This window comes from Macrobrachium rosenbergii, chromosome 24, assembly GCF_040412425.1.
Source record: "Macrobrachium rosenbergii isolate ZJJX-2024 chromosome 24, ASM4041242v1, whole genome shotgun sequence".
NCBI lineage: Eukaryota > Metazoa > Arthropoda > Malacostraca > Decapoda > Palaemonidae > Macrobrachium > Macrobrachium rosenbergii.
The window spans coordinates 13,705,827-13,730,826 of NC_089764.1; the positions used below are offsets into that span (position 1 = coordinate 13,705,827).

Below are 25,000 nucleotides of genomic sequence, written 5' to 3' on the forward strand. Positions count from 1 at the left end.
CCATTTACCCTGTGGGAATCTGCTATCCCGGAGTAATTCTGTTCAACCATTCAATCGCAAGCTTTAGAATTTTCGCCCTCCTACTTTCCCTAAATTCTTAAAACTTTCATCTTTCCCAAGGTGAGTTCATTGGTTCTCTCTGTTTGTATCCTGCAATTTTTACTCCTTTTTCGTGTTTCCATCAGGGTTTGGCAAGCTAAAGAAGTGGAGCATCCCTTCCCGTTAGATTTGCATTGAGAAAGAAAGTTAAAAAAAAATCTGTTGGAAATTAAGTTTTTCTATTTAATATGCGTTGCAGACCAGTCTTGTTTTTCCTGTTATTCAGAGAGAGAGAGAGAGAGAGAGAGAGAGAGAGAGAGAGAGAGAGAGAGAGAGAGAGAGATAAAACTCACCTTACTTGACAAGCATCGGAATTGAGGGAAATGGTCTGGACGCAGGTCCGGGCTTCATTGAAGAAGTCCGGATAATTTGGACTTTCGATGTACGTACAGTTGTTACTGGTCCGGGCCCCACAGCCTAGCTGAGCTAAGTGCAAATGATTATTTTTTAGTATTTTATTAAGTACATACACATATGCGAGCGCGCGCATACACACACATATTTATATACATATAAATAAGTATATATATGTGTATGTATGTATATATGCATATTCAGGACTCAGGACTGGTATTGCGATTAGTAGGGAACCCGAAATTGTAGCATGGCTGTACACTGTTGGGCAGATATAGAATGAATGTAAATATTGATAACCAATTTTCTTTCTAATTGAAAAAAACATTTAAATTATTTAGAGTGCAAAGTTTAAGGAATGCCCGGAAGATGAAGCTTTTCGATGATCAATAAGTAAACATAGGTCTAGAGATAAATTGAAAGGCTTTCGGGATTTACTTACTGACGCAGCAGGTGCCGAAGCCATCTGCGCAACTGCTTGTAGATGTCCCCCCGTTTTGGACGCAGGACTTGTAGGTGTAGCATGTGCCGGAGAGACCACTGGGCCCTGAGCACATGGAGTTTTTGAAGCGGATGATTGAAAACATAGAAACTGAAATGGAATGTTAGAGAAAGACTTCAACCAAGTAGTTAACACAGAGACAGATGGAGATGAATGGCTGAATGGGTGGATGACTTAAACGAAAAATGGAACTTGATTCAGCCGTTTCCTGGCTGAATCCCTGACTGCAGCTAATTGCACTTGATTGAGTCTCTTTACACGTATCAGGAGAAAAGTATACCGTGGTTTAACCAGACCACTGAACTGATTAACAGCTCTCCTAGGGCTGGCCCGAAGGATTAGATTTTATTTTACGTGGCTAAGGATTAGATTTTATTTTACATGGCCAAGAACCAGTTGGGTACCTAGCAACGGGACCTACAGCTTATTGTGGAATCCGAACCACATTACAACGAGAATTAGATTTTATTTAACGTGGTCAAGAACCAATTGGTTACCTAGCAACGGGGCCTACAGCTTATTGTGGAATCCGAACCACATTATAACGAGAAATTAATTTCTATCACCAGAACTAAATTCCTCTAATTCTTCATTGGCCGGTCGGAGACTCGAACGTGGGCCAGCAAAGTGCTAGCCGAGAACGGTACCGACCCGTCGAACAGGACCTTACACGTATCAGGAACACATAATTATTAATAACAGGAGAATTTATGTTTTTTCATATCGAAGGCCAATGATTATTAACAATAACACTTTCAAGAAAACGGAACTGAACGCGTAACGTACCAGAAAAAAAGTCTTGTTCACGGACTCTTTTTTTTTACATGACAGAGTTTTGAATAACGCTAAGAACTGGGGCTGACTGCTTACTAAGCATTGAAATATTTTCTTTTAAGATGCTGCTGAAAAGAGGCAACAGACAGACAAACTCCTTAATGCTGTTCATATTCACAGACCAGTAACACAAACAAGTACGATGTGCTGTTATCTGCTGCTGTCAAAGTTCGGGGAGCAATGCCTTTTATTTGAAAGGAAACCTTAAATTCATATATTGATCCTGATGATTCAAAAAGTTCTTCTAAATTCTTTTTATATATGTGACAGCGCAAGTCAGATACAAACAAAATACATGTAAATGAACTTTGAATGGTGAATAAAGAGCTAATAGCAAGCTTAGTCTGAAGTGCTACTGATTCAAAATAGTAAAAGGCACGTGGATGGAACAGAGGCCTCTAAGACTCCGAATCAGAAGCCTGGTGCTCTTTTGCCTGGGTGAAGGAAAATGAGCAGTGTGCTTCAAATCAGATTGGCTTTTTTATAGCCTTGTCCTTTTAGTTTTTTATAAAAGAAACTATTGTGGCGGCTTTGTCTGTCCGTCCGCACTTTATTCTGTCCACAATTTTTTCTGTCCGCGCTTTTTCCTGTCAGCACTTTTTCTTGCCGCCCTCAGATCTTAAAAACTGTTGAGTTAGAGGGCTGCAAATTGGTATGTTGATCATCCACCCTCCAATCATCAAACATACCCAATTGCAGCCCTCTAGCCTCAGTAGTTTTTATTTGATTTAAGGCTAAATTTAGCCATAATCGTGCTTCTGGCAACGCTATAGGATATGCCACCACCGGGTCGTGGTTAAAGTTTCATGGGCCGCGACTCACACAGCATTATACCGAGACCACCGAAAGATAGAGGATAGATCTATTTCGGTGGCCCTGATTATAAGCTGTAGCGACTGTGCAGAAAACTCGATTGCACCGAAGAAACCTCGGTGCATTTTTTATTTGTTTTACGTAAACGTCAAACTGGTTCGTTTAAATACTTGCAAGTGTTTGTGAATAAATCTGGTCATGTCATTAGCAATATGATACTCATGCTCTCATCTCCCATATTTTTCTTCAGGTTCTGACCTCTGCAAAATTCTTAATTCTTCGTTACGCATCTCATCGTTAGGTGTTAACCTGCGGTTTTATTTTGATTAAGAAGTTCGAAATAACATAACGAACAAAAAAGACATTTTACAAAACTGTAATTTGGACTATAATGAACTCTACATTCAGAACTTTCAAACACATTTAGAGGTTGGTATAAAGGACATACTGCCTACCAAAGGCATTATAAAAAAAATAATTCAGTTAATACTTACGGAATCTGTCCGCTCGAGACACGGATGTGAACTGGTCACCGGAACTGGGAACACAGAGGAAGGCAGCAATCAGCAGGAACGGGAAAAATCCCATCGTTCTCATCTTGTTCTTATCAGAACAATTTACCTTTCTCGAAAGCAACGATTTCGTTAGCGTTTTCTCTTTTATAATATTTCCAAGTGAGTGCTTGTAAGCTTTTAACAACGGTCGAAAAATGGAACATCAACTTTTGAAATTAACTCATTAATCGTTAGGATTTTGACAAAACGATTCTGACGTAATAAGGTTCCTTTGAACACTCTTTCCCAAAACTGTACCGGTATCTTATCATAAGGTTATTTTTAATTCGCGGTGAAAGTAATAAGCATGATTTCGTAGGCTGACAAAGGCCCCGCCAAATTATCCCCAAACCAAGACACCGCTTCACTGATGAGCACTTTATTTTGTCTTGCAGTCAACTTTCAATTTCAGAATTATCGGTTGTCAAGAATTCATCTGCCTTCGGTGAGACATATTACTGTGACTGGGATAAGTATAAATATAAATCAGTTTTCTTTCTGCCCTGGTTCAGACGTCGGAAGGAAGATACGCTCCTTCTCGGCGATAGGTGGCGACTGCGAAATTCAACGTAAACTGAGAATCATTACTCACGCTGCAAGGCACAGCGAATGTGTGCCGGCGCCTCTCCGATGGGCGGGAGGGGTAATTTGCTGATTACACCTGAGGATCAGACAGGCTTTGAAGGATCCTGGTACGTATAACGGGGTTGAGGAACGCAGAAAGATTTCTGCTTGCGGTAGCTCGCAACAGTAACAGTAACTAGCTATTAGGTCAGCGCTCATTAGCTTCCGAACAGTGGATGTCTCTCCAGAATTCTTCACTGCTCGGTAAGAGTACTTTTTAGTACATTAAGGTTATGACTAACACACGTCACGCCCTTAGCAAGCTTAGTAAGAAAAAGAAACCCGATAAAGAGGTGCTTTTTCAATATCTGTTTCGAATAAGAAGCAAAACGAGTAAGTTATAAGTAGGGAAATAAGAAGGAACTAGTCTTCGAATTTTAGAAATACCACAACATTGTTCGCACTCGAAATTAAGCGTCATATTGGTTAACCCTTTACGCCTAATTCGTGATACATAAAATCAGAAATGGTACCATCACACCGAACGCGTGACAACCACAACCACAATTTGCTTGTAAATATGAGTGGATGAGATAACCGCTAGCGGATTCAGGAAAATTTCATGGGGGGCAGCCCACCAATTTTCATATACATACACACACACACACACACACACACACACACACACATATATATATATATATATATATATATATATATATATATATATATATATATATATATATAAAGACAAAATCCACGAAGGAAATGGAAACCCTGGAGTGCTATGAGGCCTTTCGACGCTATGTCCTTTACTTAGCAGACTGAAGAAATATAAAAGTATGTTTACAAAGAAAGCTCATATAAATGACAGATGGGGATTATAAAGGAAACATATGTACCTGGAATCCAGCACAATTGAAGAATTAGTAGAACTGCCAAAACAGGATTAAATATTTAAGAGGTTTTTACAAAGGATTAGGATCAACCTTTCAGGCGCAGGGACAGGACAATTAAAAGATTATACAGGTTCGTGACTGACCACCTAAAAATTTTTTTAGTACAACACAATAATTCTCTTTTTTTTTTTTTGTAAACAATAATAACTTTTTGCAAGATGAACATTTTTACAAATAAAAGAATTATATTAAACATACGGATATATAGAAAATATATATCAAGTAGCTAACTTGTAATTAAGTCAGTGATTTTATCTTTTGGGTCATTCTTGAACATTTTGCTAATACAGGGGTCCAAATAATACATGCCAGGGCTAAGATTAAAATTACAACTGGAAGTAAGCTGGATAATAGCGGACTCCAATAGATTTCTTGAAGAGAAATCTTTCAATCTGGCAATCACTGAACTTTCAGTCCAATTTATCCTGTGAGAGTTTTCATTTGAATGAATATAGCATTGGATGCTTGTCCAGTTTTGACTGAATACTTATGTTGCTTAATACGTACATCTAAATCTTTGCTAGATTGGCCAATAAAAAAAGAGGGGCAATCCAAACATGGAATTTTATATATTATGTTGTTAGGCATGAAAGCAATTTCCCTGCTCGCTATAAGAAAAGCTTGACCGACCTTAAAAAAGACAATACAATCCACATCACAAAAGCTGATAAATCGAATAGTATTGCAAATTTAGATAAAGTTGACTACATATCACGTATGCAAGCCCTACTGGATGATGATACGACATACAAAAAACTAACAAAAAATCCCCTTGATCAAGTCATAAAAAGTTTCAACAGTACAGTGAAAAAAATCCTTAAAGATAAAAAAGAACTAATAGGTCAGTTGTCGGTAAAATTTCCCTCGTTACCTTACTTGTACGGATTAGTAAAAACACAAAGAAAACAATCCTATGCGGCCTATTATCAGTACTGTTGGCTCAATATCATATAACTTTCGAAATATATTACCAAACTCTTGTCTCCGTTACTTGGAACTATCTCAGATTCTCACGTATATAATAGTCTAGATTTAGTTGATAAATTAAATAAAATCACTTTTTGCCCCACTGATAGATTCGTTAGTTTTGATGTTTGTTCTCTTTTTACTAAAGTCCCTATAGATTCTATTTTAGAGTATCTTAGTATGAATTAATCCGTCACGAATTACGTCAACCTGTAAGTCATATCATTTCTCTCACTAGGTTGTGCATTTGTGATTGTAAGTTTATATTCAATGGTGCATTTTACCAACAAATATTTGGTATGGCAATGGGCAACCCTTTATCCCCACTCCTCTCAAACTTGTACATGGAATTCTTTGAAAAACGATATATACCTAATATCATTTATACTCCTTTAAAGTGGTATAGGTATGTTCACGATATTTTAACTGTTTTGCCTGCTGGTATTGATGTAAATGATTTACTCTGTAATTTGAATAACAAGGTACCATCCATTAAGTTTACATTAGAATTAGAAAAAGACAATTGCCTCCCTTTCTTAGATGTTTTAATACATAGAGAACCATTTCAATGTAAATTCAGTATTTATAGGAAACCAACGAACAACTTAACTTATGTCCATTTTTATTCAGGCCATCACCTCAACATCAAAATATAAATTTTTTCCTCTAAGTTTTTACGAGCCTTGCGCATTGTCAGTCCCCAGTATTTGGATAAAGAAATTGAATACATAAGAAAAATAGGGACAGATTTATGTTATCCTTCACATATACTAGATATTTGTTATAACAAAGCCCACAAAAAGTTTTATAGTGAAAGTAACATGAAGAAAGAAACCCATAAGAACATTCTTAGCTTGCCTTATTTTAATGGTTTTGAGAACATAAAATCATTGTTAAAACCTTTTAATGCAAACCTCGTTTTTTCTTATGATAACAGACTCAAAAGAATGTTAATAAAAAATAGCCCTAAAGAAAACAACAACATAATATATAAAATTCCATGTTTGGATTGCCCCTCTTTTATATTGGCCAATCTAGCAAAGATTTAGATGTACGTATTAAGCAACATAAGTATTCAGTCAAAACTGGACAAGCATCCAATGCTATATTCATTCATTTAAGTGAAAACTCTCACAGGATAAATTGGACTGAAAGTTCAGTGATTGCCAGATCGAAAGATTTCTCTTCAAGAAATCTATTGGAGTCCGCTAATATCCAGCTTACTTCCAGTTGTGATTTTAATCTTAACCCTGGCATGTATTATTTGGACCCCTGTATTAGCAAAATGTTCAAGAATGACCTAAAAGATAAAATCACTGACTTAATTACAAGTTAGCTACTTGATATATATTTTCTATATATCCGTATGTTTAATATAATTCTTTTATTTGTAAAAATGTTCATCTTGCAAAAAGTTATTATTGTTTACAAAAAAGAGAGAATTATTGTGTTGTACTAAAAAAAATTTTTAGGTGGTCAGTCACGAACCTGTATAATCTTTTAATTGTCCTGTCCCTGCTCCTGAACAGTTGATCCTAATCCTTTGTAAAACCTCTTAAATATCTAATCCTGTTTTTGGCAGTTCTACTAATTCTTCAATTGTGTTGGATTCCAGGTACATATGTTTCCTTTATAATCCCCATCTGTCATTTATATGAGCTTTCTTTGTAAACATACTTTTATATTTCTTCAGTCTGCTAAAGGACATAGCATCAAAAGGCCTCAGCAGCACTCCAGTGTTTCTGTTTCCTTCGTGGATTTTATCTTTATTTATATATTCATCACGTTCCATATTTTCGTGATTCAGTTATACACACACACACACACACACACACACACACATATATATATATATATATATATATATATATATATATATATATATATATATATATATATATTCAGTAAGCTACAAACGTCCTTTAATATCCAATTCCCTCTACCTCGAAATAATATATTTTCGTATATGCTACCGAAGGGAATTTTTAGTTGATAATAAGTTCGTCTTCCGTAGAGGCTCGAACCAGCGAAGGACAAGAACTCAGGACTACAGTGGACGCATTAACCCACACGGCCAGCAAGTGAGGTATAAGTGGATATCGGCTCCCACCTACAAATCCTCGTCGAACTCAGGTGTTTGTATTTGGATATTAAAGGATTGTATATGAATCACGGTGATGTGATAAAAAGTCATATATATATATATATATATATATATATATATATATATATATATATATATATATATATATATATATATATATATATATATATACTGTATATGTATGTATATATATATATATATATACATATATGTATAATATATCTGTATATATATATATATATATATATATATATATATATATATATATATATATATATATATATATATATATATATATATATATATATGTGTGTGTGTGTGTGTGTGTGTGTGTGTGTGTGTATGATTCATCTGATATTTACGAGCTGACTGGAAGGAATGGTTATCTCCACTAGCGGATCCAGGGGACAGGGTCCACATGGGTACGTGCCCCCCATGAAGAATGATGACAAAATAATAACATTGAAGATTTAGATAATAATAACATAAATGAGAAATTTAAATATGGGAAAAAACAATAAATCTATTATAGAGATAATAATAAAATTTTTGAGAAAAAATTAATAACAATAATAAGAATAACAGTAATCTTAATGATATTAATAATACACACATATATATATATTTGTATGTATATATGTGTATATATATATATATATATATATATATACATATACATATATATTATATGCATATATATACTGTATATATATATATATATATATATATATATATATATATATATATATATATATATATATATATATATATATATATATATATATATATATATACATTATATATATATGAATGTCTTGTACTGTAATACCACAGTATCATATGAAGATAAAAAAAAAGGCCCATAAAACATTATTTGAACGTTGCAACCATATATTTCGGGGAGCACTTCCTTCTGTGCCCTTGTTCACTGGTAAAATAAAGACAGATGAAATGTTACAAGAGTAATTATACACCTACATATTTTTTGTATATAAGCTCTTGCAACATTTCATCTGTCCTTATTTTACCAGTGAACAGGGGCACAGAAGGAAGTGCTTCTAAAATATATGGTTGCAATGTTCAAATAGTGTTTATGTATGGGCCATCTTATCTTCATATATATATATATATATATATGTGTATGTATATATATATATATATATATATATATATATATATATATATATACATATATATGATATATATATATGTATATATAAACTTATATGCATACAAATATATATGTGTGTATTATTATTATCATTAAGATTATTGTTATTCTTATTATTGTTATTAATTTTTTTCTCAAAATTTTATTATTATCACTACAATAGATTTATTATTTTTTCCTATTTTTATATATCACATTTATGTGATTATTATCTAAATCTTCAATATTATTGTTTTGTCATCATTTTTCACGGGGGTGGGGGCACGTGCCCAGGTGGACCCTGTCCCCTGGATCTGCTGGTGGAGATAGCCATTCCTTCCAGACTGCTCGTAAATGTGAGATGATTCTTTGACCAATTCCAACGATCTCAATCGTTTCTTTTATATCAGTGAGTTAACATAATAACTGCATATTTATTTCATTATTAAGGAGATCATTTTCCCCTTGCATCGTAAAACTGAATGAATTTGATTTAATTGATTGTTTTATGGTGCTATTAAGTTAAAGAAATGTACACGAGACTTATCATTCAAGCTCACCGACCTCCTTGTTGCGGCAGATATCCATAACTCATAGTTTTATTCTTAGCTTTACTTGCAGAATGTTTTTACAATAGCAATATTTTCCTCTTTAACCACGAATATTAAGCTTCATCAGCCCATCAGGTGCAACGGTCGAACTCGTGTGATCTGCCTCCCTTTCGCATTTGGTCTCATTTGTTTACAAAAGAAAATATAATGAAAAAATTATAAAGAGAGAGAGAGAGAGAGAAAGCATTCTTCCTCTCTATTTTCGACTAATGCAGTCAGTTTCTATTCTATTCTCCTGAGGAATATTCTTCTCTGTCTCAACTTTTCTGAAAAGAAGTAAGTCCCCTTATTTTCGTTTAAAATGTTCAATTTGATACCAAAGTATTACAAGGGTCTTAAAGTCGTGTTATCGTCTTTATATAGACAAATAAAACCTGATGAAAGGCTTCTCAAGACCCATTGTCAAAGACTTCAGTCTCTCGGTTTAATTTCAGCCAAGACTATCCTAAGTAACACATAAGGCACTGGCCACACACACACACACACACACATACGTACGAACACGTATACATAAACACCAAAAACTACCTTTTAAATAGATTTAGAAAGCTGGCCACACACACACCAAAATATAACATATTTTGCGATACACTCAGAGTACTGACCATACACACACACACACACACACACACACACACACACACACACACACACACACACAAAAACTTTTTATTATACGTACTGAAACACACTTACGCCAAAAATTAACTTTAGATACATTCAGAGAAAAGTCCATACACACACACGCACAAAGTCAATTTAAGATATATTTAGAATACTGGCCACACTCACACACGCATACCAAAATAATTATGGATGCACCTAAAGTACGGCTCGCTCACGCAGACACACAAAAGCCCTAGCAACAGGCAAAAATAACTTTAAGCTGCACTTAGAATACCGTACACACAAGCACACACGCCAAGAAAACCCTTAATTTAAAAACCTATAAGTTCCATGTTGCCTGGAAGTTTCTGTATAAACAGTTTTCTGGTGAAAATACTCTTTATCACTGACCGTCAAAATGATATTTAAAAACAAGGACAATAATACATAATAGATACATTTCTAATTATTTACAGAATTCCATATACAAGGGTCGTTGTAAATTCTTGCTATTACATTAAGGACGAAGCATTATAAAGTGCAATGATCCTCATAAAATCGAAAGATATAATGGTAAGAGATAAATGAGAGACGCCTATAACACATATACACATACATATACCTGTATATGTGCAGATATATATATATATATATATATATATATATATATATATATATATATATATATATATATGTGTGTGTGTGTGTGTGTGTGTGTGTGTGTATGCAAATGTAATAGTTGTAATACCCTTTTAACTTGTCTGTATATATATATATATATATATATATATATATATATATATATATAGTGTGTCTGTCTGTATATATATATATGTATGTATGCATGTATGTCTGTATGTGTATATATATATATAATATATATATATATATATATATATATATAAAAGAGAGAGAGAGAGAGAGAGAGCAAAAGCATAAATGAGGGTTCCCGAGCGTCGCTGAATTTGTTTCGAAAATTTCCAGGTAACTGCATCGGTGTGATCATCACAAAATGGCCAATTACGTCACTGACTACCACAATTCTGCGTGTTGTGTTGCTTAAAACAATCTAACAGCTGTTTCATGTTTATTGTATGCATCACTGCATGTTCGTCCGAATTATTTACCCGAATTCAAGCAACACCAAATGTCTGTATCCGTGCAGAATATTGTGGTAGAACCAAATACCAAGAGACAATCATGGTTCCTTTTGTATACTTTAAAATCTCTAGCATAACGAGTCAAATAAAAAAGAAAAGCTTAAGAAGGATTATCTGTCTTCAAGGAAAATTAAAAAATTAATCTTTACACAAAGTGCTCGCCTTATTTTGAGTAACATTTTCGCTTCAACTATAGAAGAATTGCGAACATCTATATTTTTCTATCACAGTGGAAGGGACGGACAGACACTTCGGGAGGTCGCTTCGTACCTTTCTGTACAAACATCCCCACCCCTTTCTTTTTTACCAGAAACAATAAATATTTACGAGTGAGTAAATGATCATCTGTTACGGGAAGGACTCATTCATCACCAAAATTACGAGAGCGTATTATTATCTGAATATGAATTATCCAAAAACATCGATTGTAGTTCTTCTGAATGGATTTTATGATGTTTGCTACCGGGAGCACAAGACCGCTAAATACAGCTCTAAATAACGACACCGGTGAAAACAGCGACATCACCAACGTAATCATTACTGTTATTATAAAACTCCTCACTCCATGTTGTGTTATTCTGTTATTGGTTAGCATTCTTTTTCTCATTCTGCTCCTGAATCGCACCTGAAACAACGAAGGTAGATCTATAGCAACTGGGAACAGAGCATAGCCATGGTAAGGAAAGGAAAGTCCGAAAGCACCACCAGTGACAACAAAGCGACCCTTCCTCTCAAAGTACAGGAGATAAGGAAATATATTAGAAATTACACACTGGTCCTGCAAACACCACTGAATGGATTACCCAGCTTTTTCTTGTCAAATACCTGAAACAGTTCTATCGCACATGCCTCATGTTTCTCTGCGTATTATACAGTACATCCAGAAAAATATGATCGTGGGGTTATTACAGCTGCTATATTGCCTTCTTATTTTATCTGTTCTTGTCCTTTTCTACTCAGGATTTTTCATCTGGCATCGCCAATATCAGCTTAAAACTTGGAAGGAAAATTGGACCATGATAAGGAAATAAAGATTTAAAGCACCACTCGTATTAATGTAAAGGATCATTTTCGAAACAGACTATTATCATTATTATATTATTATTATTATTATTATTATTATTATTATTATTATTATTATTATTATTATTATTGCTTTCTTACTCTTCGGCGAATATAGCGTCCTTTCATTATCAAATTATATATCAATCAACTCGGACATGAAACCTTAAGCTGTTTTTTTTAGTAGACTGAGTATAATTTACTGCTGAAATTAAGGTAATGGCTTGACATAAAGTTCCTCCAAGCAGAACATATGTTGAGGTTTGTCTAACGATTAGAATGAGGGGGAAAATCGACATCTAAACCCAGACGCATATCCTCAATACGAGAGAAAATCAGACGTTGCTTCTTAATCGCTTCGGCACAATTTTCTCTTCCTGGGGTCCTGCATTGCAACGAATTTTGCAGGAACTTCTTAGATATAGTTTAACGTATCTTTGCAAGCAAACATAGACAAGCTCAGTTTGGTCTCTGTTGGATGAACCAAGTCCAGGGGTCCACAGCAAGCCCCTTATACTCTTTATTACTTTACCACGTTTACTGACCGACACGCGTGCTGGCGTAAAACATTTTAATCGAAATCAATTAATCGCCGATATATATATATATATATATATATATATATATATATATGTATATATATATATATATATATATATATATATATATATATATATATATATATATAAAATATATGCGGAATCACTGGCATAGTCAGAATACTTAGTAATACAACGGTCTTTTCAGTTAAATTAGATACTAGCCTGACAACGATTCAGATAATTAGATGATGAGGAAAAAGCAAATAAAATGTAAAATAACACTAAACTATCTCTCTCTCTTTCTCTGTCACACACACACGTGTGTGTGTGTGTATATATATATATATATATATATATATATATATATATATATATATATAATGTGTATATGTGTATATATATATAATTTATATATATATATATATATATATATATATATATATATATATATATATGTATATATGTGTGTGTGTGTGTGTGTATGTATATATGGTTGAATTTACCAGAGCCCGTGGAGTACATATGCAAGTGTACTACAGGAAAAATGAGACCTCTTGAAGATGTTCGAGAAAAGTAAAGACGAAACTGGTAAGGACTTGTACCATTTGTTTTGTAGTTTTCTGCCATATATGTGTTTGGGTCTGCGTGTCTGTGGAGATGTTATTTTATATTTTCTTCAGTTCTTCTCTTCATACACTAATTATGTGTTTTCTGACTAGTATCGAATTTAATCTAAAAGACCCTCCCATTACTTAGGTTTAGAGTGTTTTAATGATATTACTAAATATTAATACACACACACACACACACACACACACACATATATGTATATATATGTATAGATATATATATATATATACTGTATATATATACATATGCTGTATATTATATATGTACATACTATATAATATATATATATACATATATATATATATATATATATATATATATATATATATATATATATATATATATATATATATGAATGCTGATACAGCTATGCAGGAATGCATTATTCATTTGCTCATTAGCATTTCTCTTTGCATTTACTTCCCTTCAGGATACCTCGTTTTAACTTGGAAATACTTGCTTAGATTTATCCCCACGTCTTCACATTCATACTCTTGTAAACCAAGACATGGCTAGCTCTTTAGGAATCCATTTGTACTCCAGACATTCCTAACTTCTTCAGTAAATTTGTTTTTTAATCATTTCACTATTTTCAATTCCAATGTCTATAGTCAATTCACACAATCATTTACTGCTGACTCTGAGACCCACTCCATGAATTTACCCTACTCATAAATTTCCTCCACTTCAGAGTCTTTGACACTGGTCCATTTTTCATATACCTGCTTCCTTTACGATTTTGTTCATTCTTTCTTGTGAACCTCATATTTACATCAACCAGGCAGTAATCAGACGCACACCCACTTCAGTTTTCTCTCCACAATCACCCATCAAAATTTTCATTCCACTTATGCATTCTGCAAATGCTTCAAGAACCTTATCCCCAGCAATTTTCTTATTCCCCAGAATATTTATGAATAGTTGTTGAACTTTGCTTCCAAGCATAAATCCTTTTCAGTATAGATGTTACCAGGATTATCTCCATTGGCATCATTTATATACGTTTGGCAACTATTAACTACGGTATACCATCACCGTCTCTATCATATATCTTTACATGGAAAGCACCTAGCACAAACTACCGCACGCATTCTCTAAACGCAGCCCCACACGCATTCAAACATTCCCAGAAATTATCTTTTTCATGTTTTGTTTTTCTATCTTTGTACCATATTTACCTGAAATCACTAACTTTTTCCTTCGGCAACTCTTATTTGCCTACACAATCCGTGGACATGTGTGCTAATTTTTCCCAGTCTCATAGACTTTGATGTGATAAACATTAGCCATTCCATTATTACCTGATAATTATATATATATATATATATATATATATATATACATATATATATGTATATATATATATATATATATATATATATATATATATATATATATATATATACATATTTGTAAATGGCCGTGATCGTGACATTAATGTCCACGATACCGTAAACGCTCCTTCCTCGTCTATTTTGCAGCGATCACAGATGGCCTAGAAACCCTTGGCTATTTCGCAATAATAAGGCGTTACTTCAGTGGAAGATAAATTATTGTTACGGCCATTTATTGTATCATGACAGAGTAAAATGAAACGAAAGCAGAAGAAAGGCACTTGAAATAGAAGCCTTAGCGATCTTCCACAGCGCAGATAATGATATACTCGTACAGTACTTCTTTTTGCAAGTTTGTACTTTTTACAGGTACAGTAACGTACAGACAGACAAACACACGCACAACTTGCGAAAAGAAATGTATCATTATTTACGCTATGGAAGACCAACGAGGCTCTATTTCATGGGCTTTTATTCTACTTTCGTTTCATTTTGCGCCGTCTTGATACAATAAATGACCGTAACAATAATCTACCTTCAATTAAAGTAACGCCTTATTATGGCGAAGTAGCCAAGGTTTACAGGCCATCTGTGATCGCTGCAAAATACACGAGGAAGAAGCGTTTACGGTATCGTGGACATAAATGTCACGATCACGGCCATTTATTTCGGGGAACCCCTCGCAGACAAGATGACTGAGCAGAAAGGGATCGCTGATTCATGCTATTCTTTTTAAGCGCTATTTCTGGCGCTGGGATTTATGTCGGGAACATTGTTGATGGGATTCGTTCGTCACTGCAGTTCAAAGGTAAACCGCCCGCATATTTCCGTTGGTGTATTAATAGATAAAGTATATCCAAGCTACAAGCTATAATTTGTACACATATAGTATATACTATTGTATATATATATATTATATATATATATATGAATTGAATTGGAGCAGAAAGACTCAAGTATATATATATATATTTATATATATATATATATGTGTGTGTGTGTGTGTGTGTGTGCGTGTGTGTGTGTACACACATATATATACATGCATATATATAGTGGAAAGGACTGTCGCTTCTTCAAAATGGACGTGTTAGGTCTCAGGTTTATTTGTATCTGGCAATTATTCAGTCAGAATATGAAGATAGTTCGTCTAGCAAGTATTTGGTGAGAATCAATAAAGACAGTTCAGCAGAGTGGAAAACACAAAAACGGAACAATCCCTTTTTCAAAACCTTCCTAAAAACATGTAACAGACTGGACCATTTAGACTGAGTACTAGATTATCAGTGCACTAACTTTTCTCTTGGAAAATTCGTATAACAGATTAATACAAGCAAATGCGTCTTTCAATTTCCCATATGAAAATTTCTTCTGGAGATGCGGGGTATCGATCCCCGTACCTCTCACATGCTAAGCGAGCGCTCTACCATTTGAGCTACATCCCCTGTGGGAACAACGTAGGCAGTGGGAACCAGCTCGACGGCAGTGTCGATCGCGCTGGGTTCCCAAACATTTCTCCCCGGGGTGTACTCGGCACATAAATAGTCACATATTCCTGTTGATGATCGTGATATAGCTGTTAGCTTTTTTACTAATTTAGGAGCATTATCAACATTTTCATACAAGGACATATAGTCCATTAAATATGGTACAAACTTTACTGAGAGATTATCAGGGGTTGAATGGCATGAGTATTTATTTGAATCACAGGTTAAATATAAGAGAATGCATTTTGAAACAGAAAATGTTTACCGAGGGTGTTTTATACACAACTTTATCACACTATATTTCTCCGTTTTCAAGATTTTCCTCATTAGTGTTATCCAGTGAATGCAAGAGGTTGGTTTGCCTTCCAAATATTTTAAACCTTGCAAATGCAGCTCATTATCTTGAATCCAGGTAAAAGTCACGGGTAAAAATGTCACAAAAAAGTCAGAGGAAAAAAAGTCACAGGAAAGAAAGTCATATTAATCTTTCCTAGATAGTGACCCCCAAGGGTTTTACCCCGGTTTGTATCCAATGTATACAGCTTTGCGGCGTGTTTAGTACAAGGCTGTTGGGGATTACCGTAAAAACATGAACGAGACTAAATCAATGTGTCTTTTTTTTCTGTCTTTTTTTCATAGCCAAAATTGTGACTTTTTTTTTGTGACTTTTTTCCAGTGACTTATTACCGGCTGACATTATCTTAATGCTTGATTAAAAGTAGCTTTCTGCCCCTGAAATTTCCCCACTATCTTCCGGGCTGAAGGTCATCATTTTAGTTCCTAGTTGAGTGGGAAGCATTTTAGTGGACAGTGAGTTTAGAAATGTTTGGCATACAAAAAGTTCCAAACGTTTCTCTTAAAGGTTTATGATAAGTGAAATCAACAAAATACCTGGGACCAAGGACCACAGGAGCGAATTGAAAAGGAAGTAAATATCAACTTAGAGAGAGAGAGACAGAGAGCTACAAGCAACACTGCTTCCACGAGTTTTGTCTTACACCAGATTTGAGAATCCAGTTTCCCTAGGTCAAAAGTCGCTCATTGAAGTGTTTTGTACGTTGTACGGGTTGCTTGTTTTTCTATTTATTGTTTATTTTTCTCCTCTAGCTTTTAAAAGCTGTTAAGTTTTCCATGGGAATTTCAAATGATTGAAGTCGAACAAGAACTGAGTGAAAATAATAATGACCTTATGGCTTAAAATAGATTCGAAGATATGGATGACTCATTTCAGTGTTCTGAAATTCATGTTTTTAGAAAGAACGGGATCGGGAGTAATTAAAACAGACAGTCGATGGGTTTAGAAGTTGAGGTTTCGTGGTTTTCAAAATAAAACTAATTTTTTAATCTAAACTTTTTATTTTATCTATTAATGAAGATTTACGTTGATTACTTTTTTGTTGGTGTATATATTGTATGGATAATACTACATAATAAGGAAAAAGAACATAGCACAAAACAAATCAAACGAGCAAGAAGGAAGACGAAATTATGGTTAATTCCGCACAATTATTCGTTTCGAGAATATTATATCATCAGACTATTATAGTCTCCTTACAGCTAAATCTGGGAGGGCTTTTAGATTTCCATCTTCTAATTTGATCAGTGACCTAATATTCCATAAACGTCAACTTTTTTTTTATTTTATGTCAGCCAGAGCAACTGGATGGTTCTAAATGACGGATATTTACAAAAAAATCACATTAAGTTTTGAATCTTCTATATCTCCCAGATAAATAAAGCGTGAATTGAAACATAGGAATATTAAATTCTCTGTATCTCTTGACTATATTTAGGAAATATTTTAGAGTGTAATGTGTCAAGAAAAACAGTAAATCGGACATTTTTTTACCACCTTCATTTTCTAACAAAATTGGAAACCCTTTTCAGAATAATTTGATGCCGAGAGCTACGGCAACTGAGTACCACAGACAGGAGACTCACAGTGTAGCTCAGATGCCTAATTTTCTGGCTCTGGTCATGAAAGATTATTTTAAATCCATGTGCAAGCAAAAGTCGTCCTGGAGATGCGGGGTATCGATCCCCGTACCTCTCACATGCTAAGCGAGCGCTCTACCATTTGAGCTACATCCCCCGTGAAATCTGACGGATAGTGGAAGCAAGATTGGCAACACTGTAGACTGGTGTTCTCTGTTGCCAAATATTTTCTTCTGATGCTCTTGGCCCATAGCAGAAATATTTTCTTATGGTTCAAAAATGACTTCCATACTTCTTAATATTGGAATCTAGTTCCTGTCCATCTATCCACTAGTACTATTTATACCTAGAAGTACAGAGATATATAAATAAACATAAATTATTTTTTCATATACACACATACGTCCTGGACACTGAACAGCTATTATGTGCTATGAAAAAAAAGCCTATTTTTGGTGACTTTTGTTGCAACATATAAAATGACACAGTAATCACGATCATTTTATGCCTCATTTTTCATGATGTGGTCATGCAGAAGCATTCTTGCTTACAAACCACGGCAATTTTTTCATCACAATTGTGGCTCTGTTCTTCATGATTAACAATGAAGTTTTGACCAACATGTGCTGTAGTTTCACTATTTCTCATGGGTAAAAGTCGTCCTGGAGATGCAGGTATCGATCCCCGTGCCTCTCACATGCTAAGCAAGCACTACCATTTGAGCTACATCTGCTGTGGGTTGAGTGATGAACAATGTGACCAGGATTAGCAACATTGTCTCTTGCACTTGGTTGCCAAGTATATCTTTTGATGCTGTTGGTTCATAACCAAGATTTTTTTACTTTTACTCTAATAAAATCATTGCCATATTTTCTTTAAATTTGAATGTTGTTCCTTTCTGTTAATTCATTTTTTTATATATACACGAATTTAAGGAAATAAGCAAAATTGAGATGTATGCCCACTCAAAAGTATCAGACACTTTCATACACCAAACTAATACTACTTGTTCTGCTGGGTAATACTTATTTATTATATTTACATGACATATTTTGTAAATAGTGCAATCATGGCGTAAATTATTTTAAATCTCGATAATGACACAACACTCCAAGCAATTATTATGTTATACATTAGCATTACAAGCACAACTATCAGTTGCAGTTTCAAGTGGATGCTTGGGTTGCGTACCATGTAGAATGTTGTGTGCTAAACTGACATTCCCTTGAAATCCTGATACCATGCCAGTGCCATAAAGCACTAATGGTACACTTTCTCGAAGACATTTTGGGCATTTAGAAATAGCCCTAATTTAAAACTTGGTCTTTAATGAATAATATTGAAGCATGAATAGAATCTCTGGCATAAGAAGAATACAGATGGTAGCCAATGTTAATAATCAAAACACAATGATGTGTTTATAAATATTGCTTGCTTGTTTCTAATCTTTATCTCCATTTTAAAGTTAGAAAAACTACTCTGAAGGTCTGGGTTTTTTAACAGTTTTCAAAATTCTTGCATATAATCTTACAATATATTTTACATGTACAGTAAATAAATTTGAAAAGCTGGTTATAGATAATAAGATTCCTTTGACAATATTTAGGAGAATTGTTTTAGCATGTTATTCAAAGAAAAAGATTTTTTTTTCAAGAAAAACAGTAATGGATATTTTATTGTCATCAGCCTTGTAACTTTAAAGAATTGAAAACTAACTTTCTAAAGAGAGTAGAGTCGAATGAAAGATCTGGCAACTACCACAGTCATGTGATACAGGGAATAGTACGCATGTCACAGTGATTGCTAGCATAAACAGAAGTTGTCTTGGAGATGCGGGGTATCGATCCCCGTACCTCTCACATGCTAAGCGAGCGCTCTACCATTTGAGCTACATCCCCTGTGGGAACATTTCAGATAGTGGGAACAAGATTGGCAATGCTGCCTGTTGCACTACTTTGCCAAATATTTCCCTTAATGCTATTGGCTCGTAACCAGGACTTTTGCTTTCTCGTTATAAAATTAATTTCATAATTCTTTAACTTTCAGTGTTGCTTATTTTCAGTATTATTTTTTTTAGAAATATTTGGAAATATTAAAAATTAAGGTGCATTTTCATACCCATTCAAGGATACCAGACACTTTAATCAGCAATTATATCTCCCCATAAATAACAAAAAACTGGCTTTTGGTAGGCAATGTTGACTCGTAATGTGTTTCTCAACATTGCCTACCAAAAGCCAGTATGATGTATATTTCCATATATTTCTAAAAAAATAATGCTGGAAATAAGCAACACTCAAAGTTAAGGAATTATGAGATTAATTTTATAACGAGAAAGCAAAAGCCCTGGTTACGAGCCAGTAGCATTAAGGGAAATATTTGGCAAAGTAGTGCAACAGGCAGCTTTGCCAATCTTGTTCCCACTATCTGAAATGTTCCCACAGGGGATGTAGCTCAAACGGTCTTATAACATTTATAGTGAAGAAATGTGCAGAAAAACAATGTTACAAGATATAGATAAATTTCCATTTTGCAACTTTGTTTAGGATTTTAGCATTCTTAGTATCATGCATAATTAAGCAACTTTTACAGTTACGACAGACCACCACTTGAAAATAACTAAGAAAATCTAACTACAGGTAGTGTCAATTTATTGCCAGTAACCCTTCCCGACTATCTGCCAGTCTCTCTCTCTCTCTCTCTCTCTCTCTCTCATGTTTTAACTTACTCCCTTTTACAAATTACTGACTCTCATAGTTAACCATGAGTGTTAGACTAAATGTTCAGAAGTCTAGAATGCTAGATTAAATAATACTCTTTAAGCCATGATAGTGTTATAATTATGCATATTTCAGGGCATGTTTGCATCACGCTCTAATGTTGTTAAAATATTAAAAGGCGAAATTTGAGAACTAGGCCATTTTCATAAAGAACCAACAGAAAAAGTTCCTACTTAGATACCAAGTGAATCAGAGTAAGAAATATTTGGCAACTGAATGTAATAAACTTTGCCATCGAATTGTTCCCACAGTCAATTAAGTTCCCACGGGGGATGTAGCTCAAATGGTAGAGCGCTCGCTTAGCATGTGAGAGGTACGGGGATCGATACCCCGCATCTCCAGGACTACTTTTGCTTCTAGTTCTTAGTTTTTGGCCATGACAATATAATCAGATTCATATAATGATCAAATGTAGCAGTTTAGTAATTAAATTATTAAATTGAGTTAAATTGTCTGCATTAATAATATTTGACTCATGGTCACAGTTTTGAAAAAAATGTACCTTTCTTAAGCACAACTCTAGCTACAAATCACTTTAGGGAGCCATCTGTCAACTGCCAAATATCTCCTACATGTAAGTAGCATTAATCTACAAGATTATATCTCTATCCTTTTTCTCATACACCATCACTTTCTCCCCTTTATAAAATCACATCCTCTTACATTTACCTATGTGTTGTCCTTTAAACGCCAGTTAATCACAGAATATTAAACAGTGAAGAAGGTTGGTTTGACTGATTTGCTTATCTGATATGGCATTACAACGACCATGTTCATTGACAACAGAGTTCACAGATTCCCCCCTACCTAGCCATAAAGAAGCTAACCTTTCTATGTTAAAAACTGTAAAAGATGTGTACAGAAAAAAATAACAAAGATAAAAAAATGACATCATTTTTCTTTGCTGCAGTATTTTAAAAATATTTCAACAATTCAAAATAATGCAACATAACAATAATAAAAATTGTAAAATCAAAGAAAGACATGATTTAACACAATTGTAATTTGTCAATTCTTTCCATTATGATCTTCCCCCACCATCCCCCTTTCAATCCTTAATACCTTTATAAAATGCTTTCATTTATAATCCTCCTTGTAAGTTAGTTTTCATGTACAGAATGTCTACAACCTTCGAGCTAATGATAATCTTTAATTTATGACTGTTGGAATTATGCCTATTTCCGGACATAGTTACATCATGCTCTAAACGTGTAAAATCATAACAAATGTCGAAATTTGGGGATTAAGTAATTTCACAAACAACAAAAGTAAACATGTCTACATATGTGGCAAGTGCATCAGAGACGGAAATGTTTGGCAAGTGAATGCAATAAAAATTGCCATCGATGTGTTCCCCCACTTTCGATAATGTTCCCACTGGGGATGTAGCTCAAATGGTAGAGCGCTCGCCCAGCATGTGAGAGGTGCGGGGATCGATACCCTCGCATCTCCATATTGACTTTAATCAAGGCGAATTCATAGGTGTGCAATTTCGGTTTGATTATGAAAGATAAGGATTTATGGACGATAAAATCTCTGATCGACTTTGAAACTAGAAATCAAAAAACAGAAATTCTAAATTTTCCAATATCAATTATTGCCAGACTGATCTCCTTATGCATGGTCCCTAAAATGCATAACTGTACTGTGTCTAGATTTATATACAACTACATCTGAATTTTAGTGCTATGGAATATCTATAATTTACAATACTAGCCGAAAAAAATCAAGAAAGTCTTTGGAGGAAGATGAAATAGATAAATATAAAAATAGCAACTATTTGAACTACTGCTAAAATAAGTTTTTCCACTCTTCTCTTGTGAGCTTTCTACATTAACTCCTTTCAGGTCTAAGTCTTCAACTACCCACTTTCTCCAGGAGTTCTTGGGTCTTCTTCAGGTCTTCTGAGATCTTTTCATACATGGATATTAAGTTGATTGAATTATAAAATTAAATACATGTAATGTCTAAAGCGTAACAAATAGCCAAAAACTGTGGATATAGTTTTTTTCACATTTAAAGAAGCATTATGATCAGAGACAAGAGAGTACTGATCATACACATATTATGGTACCTCTATTATTTCTGCTGCTGCCGTTGTTGTGTTTTTCTTTTAAAGACTTCATATGATGCCTTTGTATTATTCAAGAAAAACATATTAAGATAAGGTGCTTTTCAGATACCCAATAGTCTTGAACAAAATACGCCCTGAGTGATTTATGATCTTGTCTGGGTATGTATAAGCAATCCAAGGGAATGAGAATTCAGCAGTATTCATAAGGTTTGTCAGACTATAACAGAATAATGCTCACTCATAATGTGCTGATTAAAGTGTCTAGTACCCTTTGAATGGGTTTTAAAATGCATCTTAATTTTCAATATTTCCATATATTTAAAAGAAAAATAATACTGGAAATAAGCAGCACTGAAAGTTAAAAAATTATGAAATTAATTTATAGGAGAAAGCAAAAATCTGGTTATGAGCCAATAGCATTCAGGGAAATATTTGGCAAGTAGAGCAACAGACAGTGTTGCCAATCTTGTTCCCACTATCTGAAGTGTTCCCACAGGGGATGTAGCTCAAATGGTAGAGCGCTCGCTTAGCATGTGAGAGGTACGGGGATCGATACCCCGCATCTCCAGGACGACTTTTGCTTTTAGTTCTTAGTTTTGGACCATGACGAACATAATCAGATTCTTAATATAATGATCAAATGTAGCAGTTTAGTAATTAAATTATTAAATTGAGTTAAATTACCTGCATTAATAATTTTTGACTCAGGTAACAGTTTTAAAAAAATGTACCTTCTCTTAAGTACTATTCTACTATTTAAATTAAGCTAAAATCACATTAGAGCCACCTCTCGATTTTCAAATACCTCCTACATGGAAGTAGCATTAATCTATAAAATCCTATCTCTATTCTCTTTCTCATATCACACCACTTTCTCCCTTTCATAAAATCACAGCCCTTATCATTACCTATGTGTTGTCCTTTAAACGCCAGTTAATCACAGAATATTAAACAGTTAATTCTATCAACAACGACCATATCAACAGAGTTCAGAATCCATTAAAAGAAGCTGTGATAAAGGAAAAGATGTACAGAAAATAAATAACATGCGATAAAAAAATTACATCCTCTTTTTTTATATATCTAACCATAACAAAAAATTGCAAAATCAAAGAAAGATATGATTTAACATAAATGTAATTTGTCAATTTTTTCCATTATGATCTCCCCCCACCTTTCACCTTTCAATCCTTACTATCTTTATAAAATGCTTTCATTTATAATCCTCCTTGTATGATAGTTTTCATGTAAAGAATGTCTATAACCTTAGAGCTAATGATAATCTTTGATTTATGACTGCTGCAATTATGCCCATTTCAGGAAATATTTATATCATGCTCTAATGTGTAAAAAGACAAAAATGTGGAAACTTGGGGATTAAGGCAATTTCACAAACAACAAAAAGTAAACATGTCTGCATATGTGGCAAGTGCATCAGAGACGGAAATGTTTGGCAAATGAATGCAATAAAAATTGCCGTCGATGTGTTCCCACTTTCGATGGTGTTTCCCACTGGGATGTAGCTCAAATGGTAGAGCGCGTCATTAGCATGTGAGAGGTACGGGGATCGATACCCCGCATCTCCATATTGAATTTAATCAAGGAGAATCCATAGGTGTGCAATTTCCGGTTTGATTATGGAGATGAAGTTTATGGATGATAAAATCTCTGATCGACTTTGAAACTAGAAATCAAACAACAGAAATTCTAAATTTTCCAATATCAATTATTGCCAGACTGATCTCCTTATGCATGGTCCCTAAAATGCATAACTGTACTGTGTCTAGATTTATATACAACTACATCTGAATTTTAGTGCTATGGAATATCTATAATTTACAATACTAGCCGAAAAAATCAAGAAAAGTCTTTGGAGGAAG

The 25,000-nt window shown here is 34.1% G+C and overlaps 1 long non-coding RNA gene and 4 other non-coding genes across 5 annotated transcripts in view; 2 read left to right on the plus strand and 3 right to left on the minus strand.

Annotated features, from left to right (window-relative positions):
* Positions 1-25,000, plus strand: part of LOC136851879 (uncharacterized) — a 164,465-nt gene that overhangs the window by 6,275 nt on the left and 133,190 nt on the right. The window contains exon 2 of the long non-coding RNA XR_010856986.1: positions 1-120. This exon is cut by the window's left edge and continues 81 nt beyond it. This is a non-coding gene — a long non-coding RNA (uncharacterized lncRNA). The remainder of the gene's footprint in view (positions 121-25,000) is intronic.
* On the minus strand, positions 16,217-16,289 carry TRNAA-AGC (transfer RNA alanine (anticodon AGC)). Its single transcript has one exon. It is a non-coding gene; the product is annotated as a tRNA-Ala (tRNA).
* TRNAA-AGC (transfer RNA alanine (anticodon AGC)) lies at positions 18,351-18,423 on the minus strand. The gene has a single exon. It is a non-coding gene; the product is annotated as a tRNA-Ala (tRNA).
* TRNAA-AGC (transfer RNA alanine (anticodon AGC)) lies at positions 20,092-20,164 on the minus strand. Its single transcript has one exon. It is a non-coding gene; the product is annotated as a tRNA-Ala (tRNA).
* TRNAA-AGC (transfer RNA alanine (anticodon AGC)) lies at positions 21,315-21,387 on the plus strand. The gene has a single exon. It is a non-coding gene; the product is annotated as a tRNA-Ala (tRNA).